Source organism: Budorcas taxicolor, chromosome 20 (genome assembly GCF_023091745.1).
Source record: "Budorcas taxicolor isolate Tak-1 chromosome 20, Takin1.1, whole genome shotgun sequence".
In the NCBI taxonomy this organism is placed as follows: Eukaryota; Metazoa; Chordata; class Mammalia; order Artiodactyla; family Bovidae; genus Budorcas; species Budorcas taxicolor.
The window spans coordinates 57784443-57806065 of NC_068929.1; positions in this window are offsets into that span (position 1 = coordinate 57784443).

The following is a 21623-nucleotide window of genomic DNA, read 5'->3' on the forward strand; positions in this document are numbered from 1 at the left end:
GGATACCAAAGGAGGAACACCCCAGGTCAGTAGGTGCCCAATATGCTACTGGAGATCAGTGGAGAAATAACTCCAGAAAGAATGAAGGGATGGAGCCAAAGCAAAAACAATACCCAGCTGTGGATGTGACTAGTGATAGAAGCAAGGTGCGATGCTGTAAAGAGAAATATTGCATAGGGACATGGAATGTCAGGTCCATGAATCAAGGCAAATTGGAAGTGGTCAAACAAGAGATGGCAAGATTGAACATCAACATTCTAGGAATCAATGAACTAAAATGGACTGGGATGGGTGAAATTAACTCAGATAACCATTATATCTACTACTGAGGGCAGGAATCCTTAGAAGAAATGGAGTAGCCATCATGGTCAACAAAAGAGTCCAAAATGGAGTACTTGGATGAAATCTCAAAAACGACAGAATGATCTCTGTTCATTTCAAAGGCAAACCATTCAATATCACAGTTATCCAAGTCTATGCCCCAACCAGTAACAATGAAGAAGCTGAAGTTGAACCATTCTAAGAAGACCTACAAGACCTTTTAGAACTAACACCCAAAAAAGATGTCCTTTTCATTATAGGGGACTGGAATGCAAAAGTAGGAAGTCAAGAAACACCTGGAGTAACAGGCAAATTTGGCTTTCGAATGTGAAATAAGCAGGGCAAAGACTAATAGAGTTTTGTCAAGAAAATGCACGGGTCATAGCAAACACCCTCTTCCAACAACACAAGAGAAGTCTCTACACATGGACATCACCAGATGGTCAACAGTGAAAACAGATTGATTATATTCTTTGCAGCCAAAGAAGGAGAAGCTCTATACACTCAACAAAAACAAGACTAGGAGCTGACTGTGGCTCAGATCATGAATTCCTTAATGTCAAATTCAGACTTAAATTGAAGACAGTAGGGAAAACCGCTAGAACATTTAGGTATGACCTAAATCAAATCTCTTATGATTATACAGTGGAAGTGAGAAATAGATTTAAAAGCCTAGATCTGATAGATAGAGTGCCTGATGAACCATGGAATGAGGTTCGTGACACTGTACAGGAAACAGGGATCAAGACCATCTCCATGGAAAAGAAATGCAAAAAAGCAAAATGGCTGTCTGAGGAGGCCTTACAAATAGCTGTAAAAAGAAGAGAAGTGAAAAGCAAAGGAGAAAAGGAAAGATATAAGCATCTGAATGCAGAGTTCTGAAAAATAGCAAGGAGAAATAAGAAAGCCTTCTTCAGTGATCAGTGCAAAGAAATAGAGGAAAACAACAGAATGGGAAAGACTAGAGATCTCTTCAAGAAGATTAGGAATACCAAGGGAACATTTCATGCAAAGACGGGCTCAATAAAGGACAGAAATGGTATGGACCTAATGGAAGCAGAAGATATTGAGAAGAGGTGACAAGAATACACAGAAGAACAGTACAAAAAAAAAGCTTCACGACCTGGATAATCACGATGGTGTGATCATACATCTAGAGCCAGACATCCTAGAATGTGAAGTCAAGTGGGCCTCAGAAAGCATCACTATGAATAAAGCTAGTGGAGGTGATGGCATTCCAGTTGAGCTATTTCAAATCCTGAAAGATGATGCTGTGAAATATCTGGACTCAATATGGCAGCAAATTTGGAAAACTCAGCAGCGGCCACAGGACTGGGAAAGGTCAGTTTTCATTCCAATCCCAAAGAAAGGAAATGCCAAAGAATGCTCAAACTACCGCACAATTGCACTCATCTCACATGCTAGTAAAGTCATGCTCAAAATTCTCCAAGCCAGGCTTCAGCAATATGTGAACTGTGAACTTCCTGATGTTCAAGCTGTCTTTAGAAAAGGCAGAGGAACCAGAGATCAAATTGCCAACATCTGCTGGATCATGGAAAAAGCAAGAGAATTCCAGAAAAACATCTATTTCTACTTTATTGATTATGCCAAAGCCTTTGACTGTGTGGATCAGAATAAACTGTGGAAAATTCTGAGAGAGATCGGAATACCAGACCGACTACCTGACCTGCTTCTTGAGAAATCTGTATAGAGGTCAGGAAGCAACAGTTAGAACTGGACATGGAACAACAGACTGGTTCCAAATAGGAAAAGGAGTATGTCAAGACTGTATGTTGTCACCCTGCTTATTTAACTTAGATGCAGAGTACATCATGAGAAACGCTGGACTGGAAGAAACACAAGTTGGAATAAAGGTTGCTGGGAGAAATCTCAATAACCTTAGATATGCAGATGCCACCACCCTTATGGCAGAAAGTGAAGAGGAACTAAAAAGCATATTGATGAAAGTGAAAGAGGAGAGTGAAAAAGTTGGCTTAAAGCTCTGCATTCAGAAAATGAAGATCATGGCATCCAGTCCCATCACTTCATGGGAAATAGATGGGGAAACAGTGGAAACAGTGTCAGACTTTATTTTGGAGGGCTCCAAAATCACTGCAGATGGTGACTGCAGCCACAAAATTAAAGACGCTTACTCCTTGGAAGGAAAGTTATGACCAACCTAGATAGCTTATTCAAAAGCAGAGATATTACTTTGCCGACTACAGTCCATCTAGTCAAGGCTATGGTTTTTCCTGTCTTCATGTATGGATGTGTAGTTGGACTGTGAAGAAGGCTGAGTGCCGAAGAATTGATGCTTTTGAACTGTGGTGTTGGAGAAGACTCTTGAGAGTCCCTTGGACTGCAAGGAGATCCAACCAGTCCATTCTGAAGGAGATCAGCCCTGGGATTTCCTTGGAAGGAATGATGCTAAAGATGAAACTCCAGTACTTTGGCCACCTCATGCGAAGAGTTGACTCATTGGAAAAAGGCTCTGATGCTAGGAGGGATTGGGGGCAGGAGGAGAAGAGGACGACAGAGGATGAGATGGCTGGATGGCATCACTGACTCGATGAAAGTGAGTCTGAGTGAACTCTGGGAGTTGGTGATGGACAGGGAGGCCTGGTGTGCTGCAATTCAAAGGGTCGCAAAGAGTTGGACATGACTAGCGGCTGAACTAAACTGAACTTTCTCAGTGATGAGTCAATGATTGCCGCCAGGCCTCCATATCATTAGGCACCTGGGAGTATGTTAATCAATGTAATTGAATGTAGAAAAGGAAATATAGTAGTTTTAATGTTCGCAATACTAGACTTTTGTGTTAATGAATTTTCTCTTTTGTTGTAGATCACTGTACTCCTCTTTCTTTGTTATAAATCATTGTGTCCTTGCTATGTAAAAATGTAACTTTATCACTATCTTAAGACTAAATATATCTTAAGGGAAACAAGTTTCTGATCGATTAACCTTTATCAATAGGAAGAAAGGTGGGGCCATAAAATTTTAATCGGTCTCCAGACCAGAAGTTATTGTGAACAAATGTAAGACCCTTGTAAGAACAAAGATATGCTGATAAGTGTCGGAGCAGCTGATCCTGCATGACTCTGTTTCTTACATTTATCTCTATGCATAACTAAAAGTATAAAAGTGGACCAGGAAAATAAAGAAACGGACCTGTTCCTGGAAAGACTGGTTTCCTCTGTGTGGTCTTTCCTCGTTCTCTTCTTTTCTGGCTGAATTCCCATCTGGAGCGTGGAGGCTCGCCATGTCTACTTACTTGCCCTGCCTTCTAAGACCCACGCGAGAGGGAGCCCAAGGCAGGGCATCCTCCGCTATTCAAGCAGGTGCCGGTGGCCTACGTAGATGGTACAAACTCCTTGTCTTGGAGTTTTATTGGTTTTCCATGTAAACCAAGTTATTCAGCCTCTTTTTCTCTACTTATTTTCCTACTACACTATTTCTTTCTAATCTCCCTCCATATCTTTAATTAAGCAATTAATTCCTCAGACGTCAACACCGTCTCCACTTCGAATTCCCTGGATCCACCAGGGCTGGACCCCAGCACTGCACTTTCAGAAAGCGGTGGGGTTGGGGGGGGGGGGGGGGAGAGTAAATTACAACCAAACTAAGCAGAAGAAAGGAAATAATAGAAATCAGAGTTGAAATAATGAATTTGAATTTGAGAACAGGAAGTCAAGAGAGAAAATCAACAAAATCAAAAGCTAGTTCTTTGAAAAAATCAATAAATTTGATAAACCCCTGAACAAGCTAACTAATAAAAAAGAGAAAGGGTACAAATTATTAATATCAGATGTGAAAAAGGGTATATCAGTGAACATTCCATGGAAAATAGTGAAGTTGCTCAGTCGTGTCCAACTCTGTGCAACCCCATGTACTGTAGCCTACCAGGCTCTTCTGTCCATGGGATTCTCCAAGCAAGGGTAGTAAGAGAGAAACAAAAGGATACTATGAACAACTTTAGGTTCACATATGATAATTTAGGTGAAATTGACCCTTTTTTTTTTTGAAAGATTCAGTTTGCCAAAGCTAAAAGAAGAAGAACTAGATACCCTGAATAGTTCTAAATCTACTAAAAATTGAAAAACTAGGGGTTCCCAGGTTGTACCACTGGTAAAGAAACCCCCTGCCAATGCAGGAGACATAACAGACATGGGTTTGATCCCTTGTTTGGAGAGATACCCTGGAGGAAGGCATGGCAACCCACTCCAGTATTCTTGCCTGGAGAATCCCAGACAATCCCGGGGCAGCCTAGCAGGCTGCAGTCCTTAGAGTTGCACAGAGTCAGACACGACTGAAGCAACTTAGTATGCACGTAGTAAATAACCTCCCAAAACAGAAAGTAGCAGGCTCATATGGCTTCACTGGTGCCTGGCCTACCAAACATTTAAGGAAAAATGAAGCCAACTTTCTATAATCTCTTTTAAGCTCTTTTCAGAGAGAATACTTCATAATTTATTTTAACAGGTCAGCATTATCCTAATATCAAAACCAGACAGAGATTATCCAGAAAAAGCCAACTACAGACCAATATCTCTCAAGAATACAGGTTAAAAAATCCTCAAACAATTTCTTCAACATAAGTGTCCCATTTGAATTATACATTTTTAAAAGAATATTCAGAACTGCATAAAGAATAAAAGTGAATGTTTATAAAGACAGAAGTTACGCTCTTCAACTGAGAGATGCTTATGTTTTGGATGAGCACAATGTCAATAAAAATGAACATACATGGACAAATCAATGCAAAATTACAAAGTAATGATTGGCAGAATCAATTATAATAAATCGGGTATAGTTTAAATGAAATAAAGGAATCGAGTTAACTATTATTTCTACCTTAAGCATCTAAACAAAATGACTATAATTTTCCTGAAGCAGAGATTGGGAAGATACAGGGTTAGGGAATAAAACAAGTCTTTATTTATTTATTTATTTACTTATTTTTCAAATGTGACTTCAAGGAAATAGTGGCCCATCAGAAAAGTGTTATCTTTCCATGTGACAAGAGGGGTTAAATTCTTATCAATACATTCAAATACGTTTTTTACATTTATGGTATCAAACTATGATGATTCCAATTCCCAAGACTGAATAATCTTGACAGTGATATCTTGCACCAGTTCAAGATAAGATGACTTGGGTGCCAGAAAGCTAATTAAGTGAGTTTTAATAAGAACTACAGTCACCAATGGGACCACCACACAGTTCCTCTAGTCAACATATGTTTTTCCTAGAGAGAACACTAAATGAGACTCCAATTTATAATACATAGATTTCACAGTAAACTGGAAATTGGAAGGGGCAATTAAAATGTAATCAGACCAAAATAGGAATATAAATGCCTCTTCTCCTTGATAGAGCCAATCCTTGAATTATATTTTTTAAAAGTATTAAATAGCTAGATAGAAGAAAGGTTATGAAGCAAAGATGACAGCTACTAGGTTTTTTCTTTGTTTGTTTTTATAGTAGAAAACTAACAAATATTGTTAGAGATATTTTATTCTTGTCATATCAAAATGAATATTACTGTATCAATTGTTCATCATTTTGTGGAGCAAAAATTAAAAGAAAAACTGTTGCCAGTGGCTTTGATTCATATAAGTAGATTCAGAGCCCACTATACATTTGTCAAATCTGAAAGACAAGCATGGGTTCCTTTCCAGAATCACATTAGAATTCTACCTGCTCTAATAATATGTGAATAATGAAGGCTTCTCTCTTTGAGGAGAAACTGATTAATTGGTTGAAAATACAGGGAAAAAGTTGAACAGTCTTTATTTGAGAACCTAATGATTACATGGCTTCTTTTCAGCAATGAAACCTTTCTTTTCTCAGACAGAGTAAAATTTATATAAACAGAAGCCAGAAAACCCACATGAACAATCAGAACAAGATGGTACAGAGAAGAAAAATAGCAATTACTGTGACTCCAGTCCCTAATGGAAGACTCAGATTCATAAAAACAGCAAAAAGAATCAACAAGAAGTTGTTTTACTTAATATTTTAAGAATTACATATACACTCTCCCTTTTGGTTACTTGCTGAGTTTTTTGTTTTGTTTTCTTCAAAGGTGATGTATATTAGTGCTTGAGATAAAGAAAAAGTGGAACTGCATATTAGAACTAAAAGTTGGTTCTATATTTATCACATAAATTTATACTATTTTTCATTACTTGCTAATTATCTCCTGTGCATTAGTTATTTCTCTTTAATTAAATTGTAACATTATTGAGGATAGGAACTAAATCTAATACTTCTTTTTCAGGCTCTTCAATAGCCAGGATGTGTAAAAATCTTCATCACAACTTGTGAGATTTTAGCTGAAATATATTTATGAATATATGTTCCAAGGAGATAGAATATTGCTTACTAGAACTACCTGGTATTTTGCTTCTGTGATAATTCATCTCCAATCTACTCAATGAATGTATTTTTCTGAAAAATAGCTGGTTTACACTTTTGTGTGCAATCTTTCCTGGTTATATTTCCATTTTAACAATTCTAATTGAAATATAAAAGTTTTATTCACTGCAAAGTAATTGCAGGTGTCAGGTCAGTGATATATTTTAATCTATATAAGATCCTTCCCTCATTTTTTAAAAGTTTGAAATATGTGTATGTGTGTTTATATGAAAAATTCTTACTTACATTTATCTGCATCAAAACAAAAGACTCATATTGGTAATTCAAAATCTAATTAACCTTACATTTTAAAACATCAGAGCAGAAGACAAACACTTCTTCTTCATTCATTCTAAATTTTAAGATAATTGTTTTCAGGATTTTTCATTATGCACATTGTTTTATTGTTTATATGTTCCTTTATTTAGTTACAGTCTATGAAAGGTGGACTCAGAACAAATTTTAATAGCCATTTCTTAAGCAAGCTTGTAGAAAAGTAACTTTAATTTTCAAGTGAAAACTAAAAGTAGAGTTTAAATAATTTTTCTAAAGAAGGGAAGTGAGTTGGTGAAAATGTGCAACATGTTAAGTTGGTAAAAGCAAAAGACTCATTTTTATTGCATCCAGAATATTATTCCTCAGCCTTATCTGTAATGATAGGCATTGCTACCTCCTCAAAGGAAAGGGAATTTGATTTCATGTGCTTCTGCTCCTCCTGCTGCTGAAGTCTTGCACTGCCAGCCTTAGCAAACCCCAGGGATATACTCTGGGAATTTTTCCCACCACTTCTCTAAACCACTTTCAAAGTCATTGCTCTAAATCTTATTTCTCTCTATTCGCTGCATTAGTTTTTGTTTGTTTTGTTTTGTTTTACTTTTACAATTGCAACAGTTACTCTACTTTCCATCGTTTAGAACGTTTATTTGGTGTCCAATAGTGCTGTGGGTCAGGAGTCTGGTGGCAATCAACTTGGGCTCTTATCTAAACATCTTGGGGAGGAGACACTTCTAATTTCATTGAGGTGTTGGAAAAATTCAGTTTCATGAGGCTGGCGGACTGAGAGCCCTGTTTCCTTGCCAGCCATTGGAAGAGCAGCACTGTTAACTTCTAGAAGCCAGCTGCATCACTTGCTAGTTCATGTTCAAGATACGCAATGACCAATCAATTTCTTCTTATGATTTTTAGTTATCTGATGCTTCTGCTTTCCTATTCTGCTTTTATATGTCCCTGTGTTATCTTGGGGCCAATCTAGATAATCCAGAAGATAATCTTTTTAAATGTCATCTCATCTGTCATGTTCAAATCCTTTCACAGCAGTGTCTAGAGTTGTGTTTGATTCAATAGTCAGGAGCTGGAATCTTGGAATATTTTTAGAATTATGTTTATGCTCCACAAAAGATCAGCTCAGTTCAGTCCCTCAGTTGTGTACGACTCTTTGTGACCCCATGAATCACAGGACGCCAGGCCTCCATGTCCGTCACCAACTCCCGGAGTTCACTCAAACTCATGTTCATCTAGTAGGTGATGCCATCCAGCCATCTCATCCTCTATTGTCCCTTTCTCCTCCTGCCCCAAATCCCTCCCAGCATCAGGGTCTTTTCCAATCAGTCAACTCTTCGCATGAGGTGGCCGAAGTATTGGAGTTTCAGCTTTAGCATCAGTCCTTCCAATGAACACCCAAGGCTGATCTCTTTCAGAATGGACTGGTTGGATCTCCTTGCAGTCCAAGGGACTTGCAAGAGTCTTCTCCAGCACCACAGTTCAAAAGCATCAATTCTTCAGCGCTCAGCCTTCTTCACAGTCCAACTCTCACATCCATACATGAAGACAGGAAAAACCATAGCCTTGATTAGATGGACCTTTGTTGGCAAGTAATGTCTCTGCTTTTTAATATGCTATCTATTTTGGTCATAACTTTCCTTCCAAGGAGTAAGCAGCTTTTAATTTCATGGCTGCAATCACCATCTGCAGTGATTTTGGGGCCCCCTGATAAATAAAGTCTGAAACTGTTTCAACTGTTTCCCCATATATTTCTCATGAAGTGATGGGACCAGATGGCATGATTTTAGTTTTCTGAATGTTGAGCTTTAAGCCAACTTTTTCACTCTCCTCTTTCACTTTCATCAAGAGGCTTTTTAGTTCCTCTTCACTTTCTGCCATGAGGGTGGTGTCATCTGCATATCTGAGGTGATTGATATTTCTCCCAGCAATCTTGATTCCAACTTGTGATTCTTTTAGCCCAGGGTTTCTCGTGATATACTCTGCATATAATTTAAATAAGCAGGGTGACAACATACAGCCTTGACGTACTCCTTTTCCTATTTGGAACCAGTCTGTTGTTCCATGTCCAGGTCGAACTGTTGCTTCCTAACCTGCATACAGGTTTCTCAAGAGGCAGGTCAGGTGGTCTGGTATTCCTGTCTCTTTCAGAATATTCCACAGTTTATTGTAATCCACACAGTCAAAGGCTTTGGCATAATTAATAAAGCAAAAATAGATGTTTTTTGGAACCTCTTGCTTTTTTGATGATCCAGTGGATGTTGGCAATTTGATCTCTCATTTCTCTGCCTTTTCTAAAACCAGCTTGAACATCAGGAAGTTCACGGTTCATGTATTACTGAAGCCTGGCTTGGAGAATTTTGAGCATTACTTTACTAGCATGTGAAATGAGTGCAATTGTGTGGTAGTTTGAGCATTCTTTGGCATTGCCTTTCTTTGGGATTGGAATGAAAATGGACCTTTTCCAGTCCTGTGGCCACTGCTGAGTTTTCCAAATTTGCTGGCATATTGAGTATTGGCATATTTCACAGCATCATCTTTCAGGATTTGAAATAGCTCCTCTGGAATTCCATCACCTCTGCTAGCTTTGTTTGTAGTGATGCTTTCTAAGGTCCACTTGACTTCACATTCCAGGATGTCTGGCTCTAGGTGAGTGATCACATCATCGTGATTATCTTTGTCGTGAAGATCTTTTTTGTATAGTTCTTCTGTGTATTCTTGCCACCTCTTCTTAATATCTTCTGCTTCTCTTAGATCCATACCATTTCTGTCCTTTATTGAGCCCATCTTTGCCTGAAATGTTCCCTTGGTAGCTCTAATTTTCTTGAAGAGATCTCTAGTCTTTCCCATTCTATTGTTTTCTTCTTTCTTTGCATTGATCACTGAGGAAGGCTTTCTTATCTCTCCTTCCTGTTCTTTGGAACTCTGCATTCAGATGTTCCACACAAACCCTATTTTAAAAAACTAAGTCTTGCTACATACCTTTCTGTTTGTTCTTGCCATCCGTGAAGGACTATGGACAGAAATTCGTGATATTGTGCAGGAGGCAGTGATGAACACCATCCTCAAGAAAAAGAAATACAAAAAGGCAAAATGGCTATCTGAGGAGGACATTAGAAATAGCTGAGAAAATAAGAGAAGTTGAAGGCAAAGGAGAAAAGGAAAGATATATTCATTTGAATGCAGAGTTCCCAAGAATAGAAAGGAGACCTAAGAAAGAATTCCTCTGTGATCAATGCAAAGAAATAGAGGAAAATGAAAGAATGCAAATGACTAGAGATCTCATCAAGAAAATTAGAGATACCAAGGGAACATTTCAAGCAAAGGTGGGCACAATAAAGGACAGAAATTGTATGGACCTAACACAACCAGAAAACATTAAGAAGTGGCAATGATACACAGAAGAGCTATACAAAAAAAGATCTCCATGACTCAGATAACTACAACAACAATGGCGTGATCACTCACCTAGAGCCAGACATCCTGGAATGTGAAGCCAAGTGGGCCTTAGGAAGCATCACTATGAACAAAGGTAGAGGAGGTGATCAAATTCTAGTTGAGCTGGTTCAAATCATAAAAGATGATGCTGTGAAAGTGCTGCACTCAATATGCCAGCAAATTTGGAAAACTGCAGTGGCCTCAAGACTGGAAAAGTTCAATTTTCATTCCAATCCCCAAGAAAGGCAATGCCAAAGAATGTTCAAACTACTGCACAATTGCACTCATCTAACACACTAGTAAAGTAATGCTCCAAGTTCTCTATGCCAGGCTTCAACAGTGTGTGAATTGTGAACTTCAAGATGTTCAAATTGGATTTAGAAAAGTCAGAGGATCCAGAGATCAAATTGCAAACATCCACTGAATCATAGAAAAAGCAAGATAGTTCCAGAAAAAACACCTACTTCTGCTTTATTGATTACGCCTAAGCCTTCGACTGTGTGGGTCACAACAAACTGTGGAAAATTCTTAAAGAGATGGGAATACCAGAGCACCATACCTGCTTCCTTAAGAAGTTGAAGAAGCAATAGCTAGAACTAGACATGGAACATCAGAATGGTTCCAAATTGGGAAAGAAGTATGTCAAGGCTCTATATTGTCATCCTGCTGACTTAACTTATATGCAAAGTACATTACACGAAATGCTGAACTGGAAGAAGCACTAGCTGGGATCAAGATTGCTGGGAGAAATATCAATAACCTCAGATATGCAGATGACACCACCCTTATGGCAGAAAGTGAAGAACTAAAGAGCCCCTTGATGAAAGTGAAAGAAGAGAGTGAAAAAGTTGGCTTAAAACTGAACATTCAGAAAACTAAGATCATGGCATTCAGTCCAATTCCTTTATGGCCAGTAGATGGCGAAACAACGGAAACAATGGCTGACTTAATTTTCTTGGCCTCCAAAATCACTGCAGATGGTGACTGCAGCCATGATATTAGAAGACTCTTCCTCCTTGGAAGAAAAGCTATGACCAACCTAGACAGCATATTGAAAAGTAGAGATATTACTTTGCCAACAAAGGTCTGTCTAGTAAAATTATAGTATTTCTGGTAGTCATGTATGTATGTGAAAGTTGTACTATAAAGAAAGCTGAGCTCAGAAGAACTGATGCTTTTGCACTGTGACGTTGGAGAAGACTCTTCAGAGTCTCTTGGACTGCAAGGAGGTCCAACCAGTCAATACTAAAGGAAATCAGTCTTGAATATTCATTGGCAAGACTGATGCTGAAGCTGAAACTTCAATACTTTGGCCACCTGATGTGAAGAGTTGATTTCTTAGAAAAGATCCCAATGCTGCAAAAGATTGAGGGCGGAAAGATAAAGGGATGACAGAAGATGAGATGGCTGGATGACATCAGTGACTCGATGGGCATGAGTTTGAGCAAGTTCTGGGAGTCAGTGATGGACAAGGAAGCCTTGTGTGCTGTAGTACATGGGGTTACAAAGAGTCGTATATGACTGAGTGACTGAACTGAACTGGAAATCTAACTATTTGTCCTTGCTTAAAATGTCAGAAACATATATCATGCATCACAGTTTGCTTTTTAAAACTCTTGTCCAATTAAGACCCATCCACTGTGGACAAAATAAGCATTCCATCATTGTTGAAACTTAAACACACACATTTATATGGTGGCACCAGCTACTAGCAGTGAACCAGTCATGTTCGACTTTCTGAGCTCTGTGTCCTATGACATCATTTTGGCACCTACAAGACAGCTTCCACAAGAGTGTTTGGACACTGGGGTCCTAAACATTTGCAGAGATTTGTTTCCAGCACATCACTACAAATTGCAATATGTAACATTAATTGTCATGATGAAGTTTTGCAGAGGAAAGGGAGCAGCTAACTCAGGCAGTCAAATAGTTAGAGGCCAGAGAATATTACTTTGTGGAAGCAACATAGTAGAAAAGTTGATGCTCCAAATACATCTTTTGGTAGTTTGGAAGTTTACACATTCCCACTTAGAAATGCTATCAGACAGACAAGAGGTTCATTTCTCACTTGACACTTACTGGCTGAGTATTCTCGAGTTATCAAGTTGATCTCATTATGCTGCAGCCTCCAAATAATTTCCCAGAATTTTCTTATTTGTTCAAACATTCAGAAAATAGTTATTAAGCATTCTCATGCATCATGTAATATATCTGATCCGGGAATAATATGGTGAATATTAAATGTGTGTATTAATCTGAAATGTGTTTACTATATATTGTAGAGACATTGGGACTAGCTATAATAAAGTTAGTGATAATAATTTTGTGTGTTTGAACCTCTTTAACAACTTAAAGAATCCTAAGGAAATTTTCTGGAGAAAAGCATATGCATATAGGCAAAAATTTACATTTATAGTTTTAGGACATTCATGGTACACCTCATGCTCATTCATGAACTCTGCATCCAGACAAACCATGTTAAACTTTTGGAACTTTACTTGGGATAAATGTGGAAACAAGTTTGCTCTTTATTTTCAGAAACATAGTAGAGAAACATAATAGGGAATATACTGAGAACAAAATGTGTTTTGGTATGATTGAGTCATAGGATGTAGATGTGGGAGAAAGCACAATGTAAAAAACGATGATTGTTAGCTAAATTAAGACCACATATGGCTTTGTGTGGATGTGAGAGTTTGACCACAAAGAAGGCTGAGTGCCGAAGAATTGATACTTTTGAACTGTGGTGTTAGAGAAGACTCTTGAGTCCCTTGGACTGCAAGGAGATCAAACAGTCAAATCTAAAGGAAATCAGTCCTGAATATTCATTGGGAGGGCTGATGCTGAAGCTGAATCTCCAATACTTTGCCTGTCTAATTGTGAAGAGCCGACTCACTGGAAAAGACCCTGATTCTGGGAAATATTGAAGGCAAGAGGAGAAGGGGACGACAGAGAATGAGGTGGTTGTGGGGCATCATTGACTCAATAAATATGAGTTTGAGCAAGTTCTGGTTGATGGTGATGGACAGGGGAGCCTGGCTTGCTGCAGTGCGTGGGGTCGCAAAGAGTCGGACACCACTGAGTGAACAACATCATCGTTTTATGTATTAAAATGGAAAATTTATTGTATTACCTTCACATTGGGGTTCAGATATTTTAGAATGCTATTTTGTTTTCTGTGTAGTACAAGAATAAAGCCCTGGAACTTCCTTTAATATTGGAAAAAAATTACCTCTAAGAAAGCCAAGAAAGGGGTATAAGCTTCTTTAAAAATTAAGAAGGAGAGTTTCTCTTTTCAATTAAAGCTTTTCCTTTGGCTTGATATTTCCCTACTTCTTTCCAAACAACTGGTAAGTTCTAAAGAGAACTTTATATATAAATAGTATTTCAGCTATATTAACTTAATTAAATAAATTAACATTTAAATGTTTTGTTAATTGGAGTTTCACAAATCTCCAGTTAACCAGTCTGTAGATTCTTAGATCTGAAATATTTTTTTTGTAAAACAGTAGAGCTTTCATTGTTCTTCACAAGTCAGGAGCAGAAAAACATAAGCTTAATTTGAAACCTTTTTTTGGAGCCCCAAAGATAAATCCAAAATAAATTTTTTATACTAAAAGCAAGATCAAAATTTTATCCTCAGGCAAACTAATAGTCAAATAAATTTATTTTCAGTTTCTTTGCATTGAGGGCTTCCCTGATAGCCCAGTTGTTAAAGAATCCGCATGCAATTCAGGAGACCCCATTTTGACTCCTGGGTCAGGAAGATCCGATGGGGAAGGGATAGGCTACCTACTCCGGTATTCTTAGTCTTCACTTGCTACTCAGCTGGTAAAGAATCTGACTGCCATGTGGGAGACCTGGGTCTGACTCCTGAGCTGAGAAGATCCCCTGGAGAAGGGAAAGGCTACCATTCTGGCCTGGAGAGTTCCATGGACTGTATTTTCAGTTTGTTAGGTAGTCAAAATGGGGAAAAGGAGTCCAAAATGGTGGTGGCTAAAAGACAAAGAAAGGGAAAAGCCCAGGAAAATGGAATAAAAGAAAACCCACGGACTGAAGTGAGAACTTCAGGTGAAGCAAACACACCTCCTTCTTGGCTAGCTCAATTTGCATAGGGCAGGCTCAGCAGGGAGGAGACAAAGGAATAAAAGGAAGAAAAGGAGATCAACCCTGGGATTTCTTTGGAAGGAATGATGCTAAAGCTGAAACTCCAGTACTTTGGCCACCTCATGCAAAGAGTTGACTCTTTGGAAAAGACTCCGATGCTGGGAGGGATTAGGGGCAGGAGGAGAAGGGGACGAACGAGGATGAGATGGCTGGATGGCATCACTGACTCGATGGATGTGAGTCTGAGTGAACTCCGGGAGATGGTGATGGACAGGGAGGCCTGGCGTGCTGCGATTCATGGGGTCGCAAAGAGTCGGACACGACTGAGCGACTGAACTGAACTGAAAATGGATTGAAGCCTCCCCTTTGGAGTTAGCCGGTCCTCATGACTTGAGGGTGTACGTTCCTTTGCTTGCCAAATAAAGCTTAGCTGTAACACTGGTCTACCACTTCAACTTTTTGCTGCGGAGAGACAGAACCAAGGAAATCATACACTCTCCTGACAAATTTCTTTGTAATGAATATTTGAAAACCCAGTATTTTCTCATTAAAATGAACAAGATCAGTTTTCTCAATGTAAATTTAATAGTAAAAGAAAAAACTTCTCAATATCAAAGGCATATTTTAATTTGCATTTTAAAAACCAGTGTGTATTAGCCACTCACTCAGTACTCTTTCCATGAAATTCTCCAGGCAAGAAAACTGGAGTGGTCCCTTCTACAGGGGATCTTCCTGATCATGGGATTGAACCTAGGTCTCCAGCATTGCAGGCAGATTCTTTACCATCTGAGCCACTACAGAAGCTCTAAGAGTCAGTGCTTATTTTAAAATAAAAAGAGAAAGTTATTTCAATATATTAATATATCTTTATATTTTTCATTAATTATTATATTTTCTCTCCAACTTCATTTCATAATTGTACTGTTAAGCTATATACTATGTTTCTCTTAAATACATAGAAATTATTATTTCTGTTTAAGTATTTGCTTATAGTTTTAATTATTATTTAATTGCAATAAACATTGCAAATTATTATTTTTATATTACATTAAATTAAATGGAGAGGGAATCCCCTGGTGATCCAATGGTTAAAGCTTTGTGCTTCTACTGCAGGAAGCACAGGTTCCATTCCGCATCAGGGAGCTAAGATCTCACCTTCCATGTGGCTGCAGTCAAAATAAATAAATAAATAAAATAGAGAAAAACTTTCTTTGATGATCTGGGAATAACAGCAATTAATATTATGAGTTCTTTACTTTGGCCTCATAGTAAATGCATAAAAAATTTTTAATGATATTCATTTAAGCTATTTATTTTCACCCTTATTCACATCAGTAAGGAAATGCCATTTAGATATTTGAATGACAGAATATAGGACAAAATGTCTAATCTTCATAAAAATGTCTACAAATAGGTGAATATTGCAAAATACAAAATATACATAGAGAATATTCATTTTAATAAGGAAAGAAAAAATTCTGTCAATATGTATCTTCAAATTTGACATGAGTGTGCAATTATTTAATCAATTTTTAGAGACTGACAAATAAAGTAAAATCAAGCCTTCTACTGATCATGTAATCTAAATATATCTTTCTAAAAAGTTATAACTGTTTATTCAACAACATTTTTAAGAGGAAATTATCTCTAATTTTAAATTTGAATTCTTTTGACAAAGTCCAAAGAGACTGAAAAAAAACAAATGAGACTTTGAGCTGATGGTGTAATTGGGCAAGATTCTTGGGGATCTTGGGAGGCAGTGAGCATATTTTGTAAATGAGAGGGACATGAATCCTTGAAAGTCACACTGGATGAGGATGTTCTAGTAAAATTTCTGGAATATATTCTTTTTTTTTTTCTTTTTCAATTTTAAATCTGTGAAGTTAAGAAAACAAATTCTCTGTCTCATTCACATTCAACCTGCAATGAGTACATAGGAAATACATACATATGAAATAATATACCTAGGAAATGTGTGTGAATGTGAATGCTAATCACTCAGTCACGTTCAACTCTGCAGATTCCGTGGACTGTAGCCTGCCTGGCTCTTCTGTCCATGGAATTCTCCAGACAAGAATACTAGAGTGGATTGCCATTCCCTTCTCCCGGGGATCTTCCCAACCCAGGGATTGAATCTAGGTCTCTGCACTGCAGGCTGATTCTTTAACGTTTGAACCACCAGGGAAACTGAAGAATACTGGAGTGGTTAGCCTATATCATTCCTGCTATCACGTACCTACTCATGCCTCCTACTCACTGTACCTTCCTTCCACTCAAGATCAGAACTTAAAGATTCTGATCCTTAGAGATGAGGGAATATAAATCTATTGCAGTGAAACATTCGATTGTCTTTGATTTAACTTGTATAAAATCATAGCACTAAAGTGGTATAATAAGAGATATTCACAAAAAGTAACTAAATGCATACCTAAGTACTTATTGGCCTTCTAGTTTAAAAAAGGTAAAATGAGAGACTTTGAAAGAATTCTGATATAAAAATTCTGATATCTACCTCAGTATGCATTGAACATTTCTTGATTAACTTGCAGCCTGGGAATATATACATATACATTTTAAAGTTCTCCAAATTGATATGTAGATAGTGCAGTTTCAGTCATAATCCAGCAGACTTTTTGTTGTATAAATTTACAAGCTAATTCTAAAATATAAATAGAAATATAAGGGACTGAAAATAGTGAAACAATTTTTTAAAGGAAATACACATATAAAAAGCTTACTATATATTTTAAGATATTATAAAGACAATGCAAATTTGAGTAAGAATTGATAAATACATCAATGGAACAAATTAGAAGGTGTAGGAATAGAACTATAATTACATGATTATCATATATACACACACTTCCGCACACATGCGCTCCAGAAAAAGTCTCCTCTATTGAGTGAACACTTTTAACTAAGCTCCTGAATAAACCCAATATCTAGTTGACAGCTTTAGGTGTAAAACATTTTTCTTATCCGAGTCTTTTCTGATAAAGTTACTCAAAAACAGAATCATCAAAGGGGAGGAGACGTGATTAGTTGTTGCAAGTTCTTGGTGTCAGAATCCTTTGTCATTGCAGCTGTCCATGAAGGTTGATCATGAAGTTCCTGTAAACCTCCAACAAGACAAATATTATTCTCTGTCCTGCAACTTTTAATGCAAAATGAATGAAAGTGTTATACTTTTAAATGTCAGAGCCTTGGAAATGGGCCACCCTGTACATTTAATATAAAAGAAACTTGAATTCTAAATTGGGTACAATAGTTCTTCAGGACGCTGCTCCATCTCTCTTCTGTCTGCTGCCTTTCAGAATGGTCACTATGCTTTGCCTCAGCAACTCATCTATCAATTAACTGGTCTATCCTGCAGCAAATAGTAAGGGCTTGGACTCGGTGACATTTTATCCTAACTAGTTTTGATCTTTTCACCCTCCTGAAATGAAGTTGTACCACAATCATGATTATATACAAAATCAGTCATAACTTACTCTGTCTCTCAGTGGCATTAACTGCTGCTGCTAAGTCGCTTCAGTCATGTCCGACTCTGTGCGACCCCATAGACGGCAGCCCACCAGGCTCCCCCGTCCCTGGGATTCTCCAGGCAAGAACACTGGAGTGGGTTGCCCTTTCCTTCTCCAATGCATGAAAGTGAAAACTGAAAGTGAAGTCGCTCAGTCGTGTCCGACTCTTAGAGACCCCATGGACTGCAGCCTACCAGGCTCCTCCATCCATGGGATTTTCCAGGCAAGAGTACTGGAGTGGGGTGCCATTGCCTTCTCCACAGTGGCATTAAATATGACATCTAAATTACTCCTTTTAAATTATCTTTTCTTTTGGCTTTTACAACTGACAAAAAATTATTTTGAAAGAGTAGATAAAGTGAGAGAACACCATATTTATTGTGCATTTTAAGAAGACTGATTTCTTAAAAATGTTCTTTTTAAAAAAAAATACCAAGAAGTGCAAGAAATATAAATAAAATGAGTGATAAATACTTTAATATTATCACATTTGCTATATATTTCCAATTCCATTGTCCATTTGATCAATTTCATTCTTTCTATTAACAGTGTTTCAAATTGAAATTTAGGAAAATGATATTGCTCACTTGACCTATGTCCCTTATATAGCCTCATGCTCTCAGCCATATGCTTAATTCTTGTGTATACTAAGAATAGTAAATAGTAGAATGAACTGACTTCAATTCATATATCCGTTAGCCCATTTCAATTTAGAAACAATGCTAACCAATAATTAGCTTTATAATCTAATATATATGAGCAAAATTTTGGAATTCATGTCATGATACATATGCAATCTTTGTTTTACACTTTTCAATCTGAAATATACGAACTGAATAAATACTGCAAATATGAAATAACTGCAGTAAATTAGGGCAGAAATGCAGCGGAAGATGATCATTTCTCAGTAAGTTGTTGAGCAAAGTATTTGAGTCATGCCAAGTGCAAAATCTTTTGTTAAGGCTGATTAGATTGTAAATTATAAAATGCCCTAACAGTGCCAATAAATTAGAGCCTTCTTTCTCAGAAGAAAGTGACTAACAATATTTTGTTGCTGAGTTAAACAGAATGAATGTCTTAGAACTTGGCCAGAAGGCTGAGATTTTAATTAGTTATTAAGGTGCTCAGGTTAATGTAAATTAGATTTGCCTTTTCTAGCTAAAGAATCTGAACTGACAGTGGCATTAAATCTTGAATAAATACTAGTTTTGGAGAAGGAAATGACAACCCACTCCAGTATTCTTGCCTGGAGAATCCCAGGGATGGGGGAGCCCTGTGGGTTACCGTCTATCGGGTCACACAGAGCCAGACACGACTGAAGCGACTTAGCAGCAAACATTAATTTTCCAGAATTTACAAGAGCCTGACCTGGAAAAAAAAAAAAGAAAATTAACACAAACAACAACAAAAAAAACCCACATCTGTTAATAGAGTGTTTGCTAATTATCAAACCTTTTCTTTGTATTGTGTTCATCAGAAATGTACTCTTTCAAAATAAGTATTTAAATGTTGACAGTCAAATAAAACCAAGTGAAGCTGCTTGTTGGAGTTAAATGATTACTGTCTTCTTTCTTTGTTTTAAATTTCTCTTACAATGACAAAAAAGTTTCTTGATAGTATTCCTAAAATAAGGCCATATCTGCTCACAAATTAAAATAGAATGTTATACTTAAAATAAAATTGCAATTATCTAATTAAGGAACACAATCGATCCTTTTAAACAATTCTAATTAGAGACACTTGATTTCCAGTTTATCCATTTGCCCTTCTTATAAATATATGCATGTATAAGTTAAATTTTAATAATGTTTTATTCTAATGAACCTATAAGAAGATCTTTTACTTTCTTCCTTCCTTTGCCTTAACATTTATATCTGTTTTACTTGTCAATCTATAAATACTAAGATATTCCATCTGTTAACTCATGTAATCCTCATGCAGTGATGTGATAGCTATACACCAATGTCAGATAGGTAACCAAGGGGCATAGTTCCTAGTGAATTAATGAAGAAAGTAAGCCTGTTATTTTTTAATATAAATTTATTTATTTTAATTGGAGGTTAATTACTTTACAATATTGTATTGGTTTTGCCATACATCAACATGAGTCTGCCACAGGTATACATGTGTTCCCCATCCTGAACCCCCTGCCCTCCTCCCTCCCCATACCATCCCTCTGTTGACAGCTTTTAAGAATGATACATAGTAGTTAAGATCATTGTTGCGTAATCAGCACAACTGAGTCTAACTACTAGTTCTAATAATTCTTGTGGAGGTTAAATGAGATAATATGTACAAATACTGAAAAAGGTGTCATTCACATATTAACTATTTAATATGTGTAAGCTAGTACATATATCTTTTACTAGGCTCTACAGTTTGAGTTGTTTTAAACACACACACACTATAATCACTTTTTTTGTGTGCCCATATGAAATTTTTGGAAATACATGTATTTTAAAATGAATTAAGTGTTCTTGGTACCTGTATATAAGTTTTAAAGGTTAGTATAGAAAGAAAAAATTCCTAGTAGCTTAGCAGAGTATCTGCAAAAATGTTCCTTCATTTCCTGAATTACTTATGAAACATAAGTTTATGAAAATATCCTTGTTTTTGTTTGCTGATGTTAGAAAATAAGAAAGGGAATGCAGGATGTCAAGTCTTCATATATCACACTACTTATTTCTTCCCTGAAGGGAGTTTTTCTAGGAGGAAAAGAGAGGGATCAGGGTGACTACTTGAAGAAAAATGAAGACGTTTCCATGCTGTAAGAATAAGAGTCCAGATAGATTTTCTAAAAATGGCAGAACTCATCAGAAGCCTTTTCTTATTTCACAGTGAAACACTATAAGATTTAATTTGTTTATTACTGAACATTCTGTAGTGATCTAAGGTTTGTGTTGACTAGTTATAAATATTTAAGATGAAGCTATATTGATATACATGAAATAATTGTATATATGAAATAAAACACAAACTTTTAAAGATTGTGTTATTGATCCACACATAATGAGTGGTGCATTTTCTGAGTGGTTTAAAAAAGCACAGAGTGAAAGAGTCATATATTCTCACTTACATTTGAAAAGGATGGTAGGGCTCCTAGATTGAACATGAAGATGGCAAAGTGAGAAGCAAGAAAACTGATACAGAGATGATTGGCAGGTGAGAAACAGCGGTGTTGACAAGAACCAGTTATGTTGTGGATACATTTTGTAGGTAAAGGTAATTGAATTTTTTGTCAGTTTCAACACAAGAGGATTGGTGGCACAATGGTAAAGAATCTGCCTGCCCATGCAGGAGATGTAAGAGACTCAGGTTCGATCCCTGGATCAGAAAGATCTCCAGGACTAGGAAATGGCAACCGACTTCGGTATTCTTGCCTGGAAAATTCCATGGACAGCAGAGCTTGGTGGGCTACAGTCCATGAAGTCACAAAGAGTCAGAAGTGAATGAGCATGTGCCCCAAAGAAACAAAAGTTGAGGCAACTTCAAGTATTTTCAGTTATATCAAGAGAAGGATGGAACTTCTTTGTA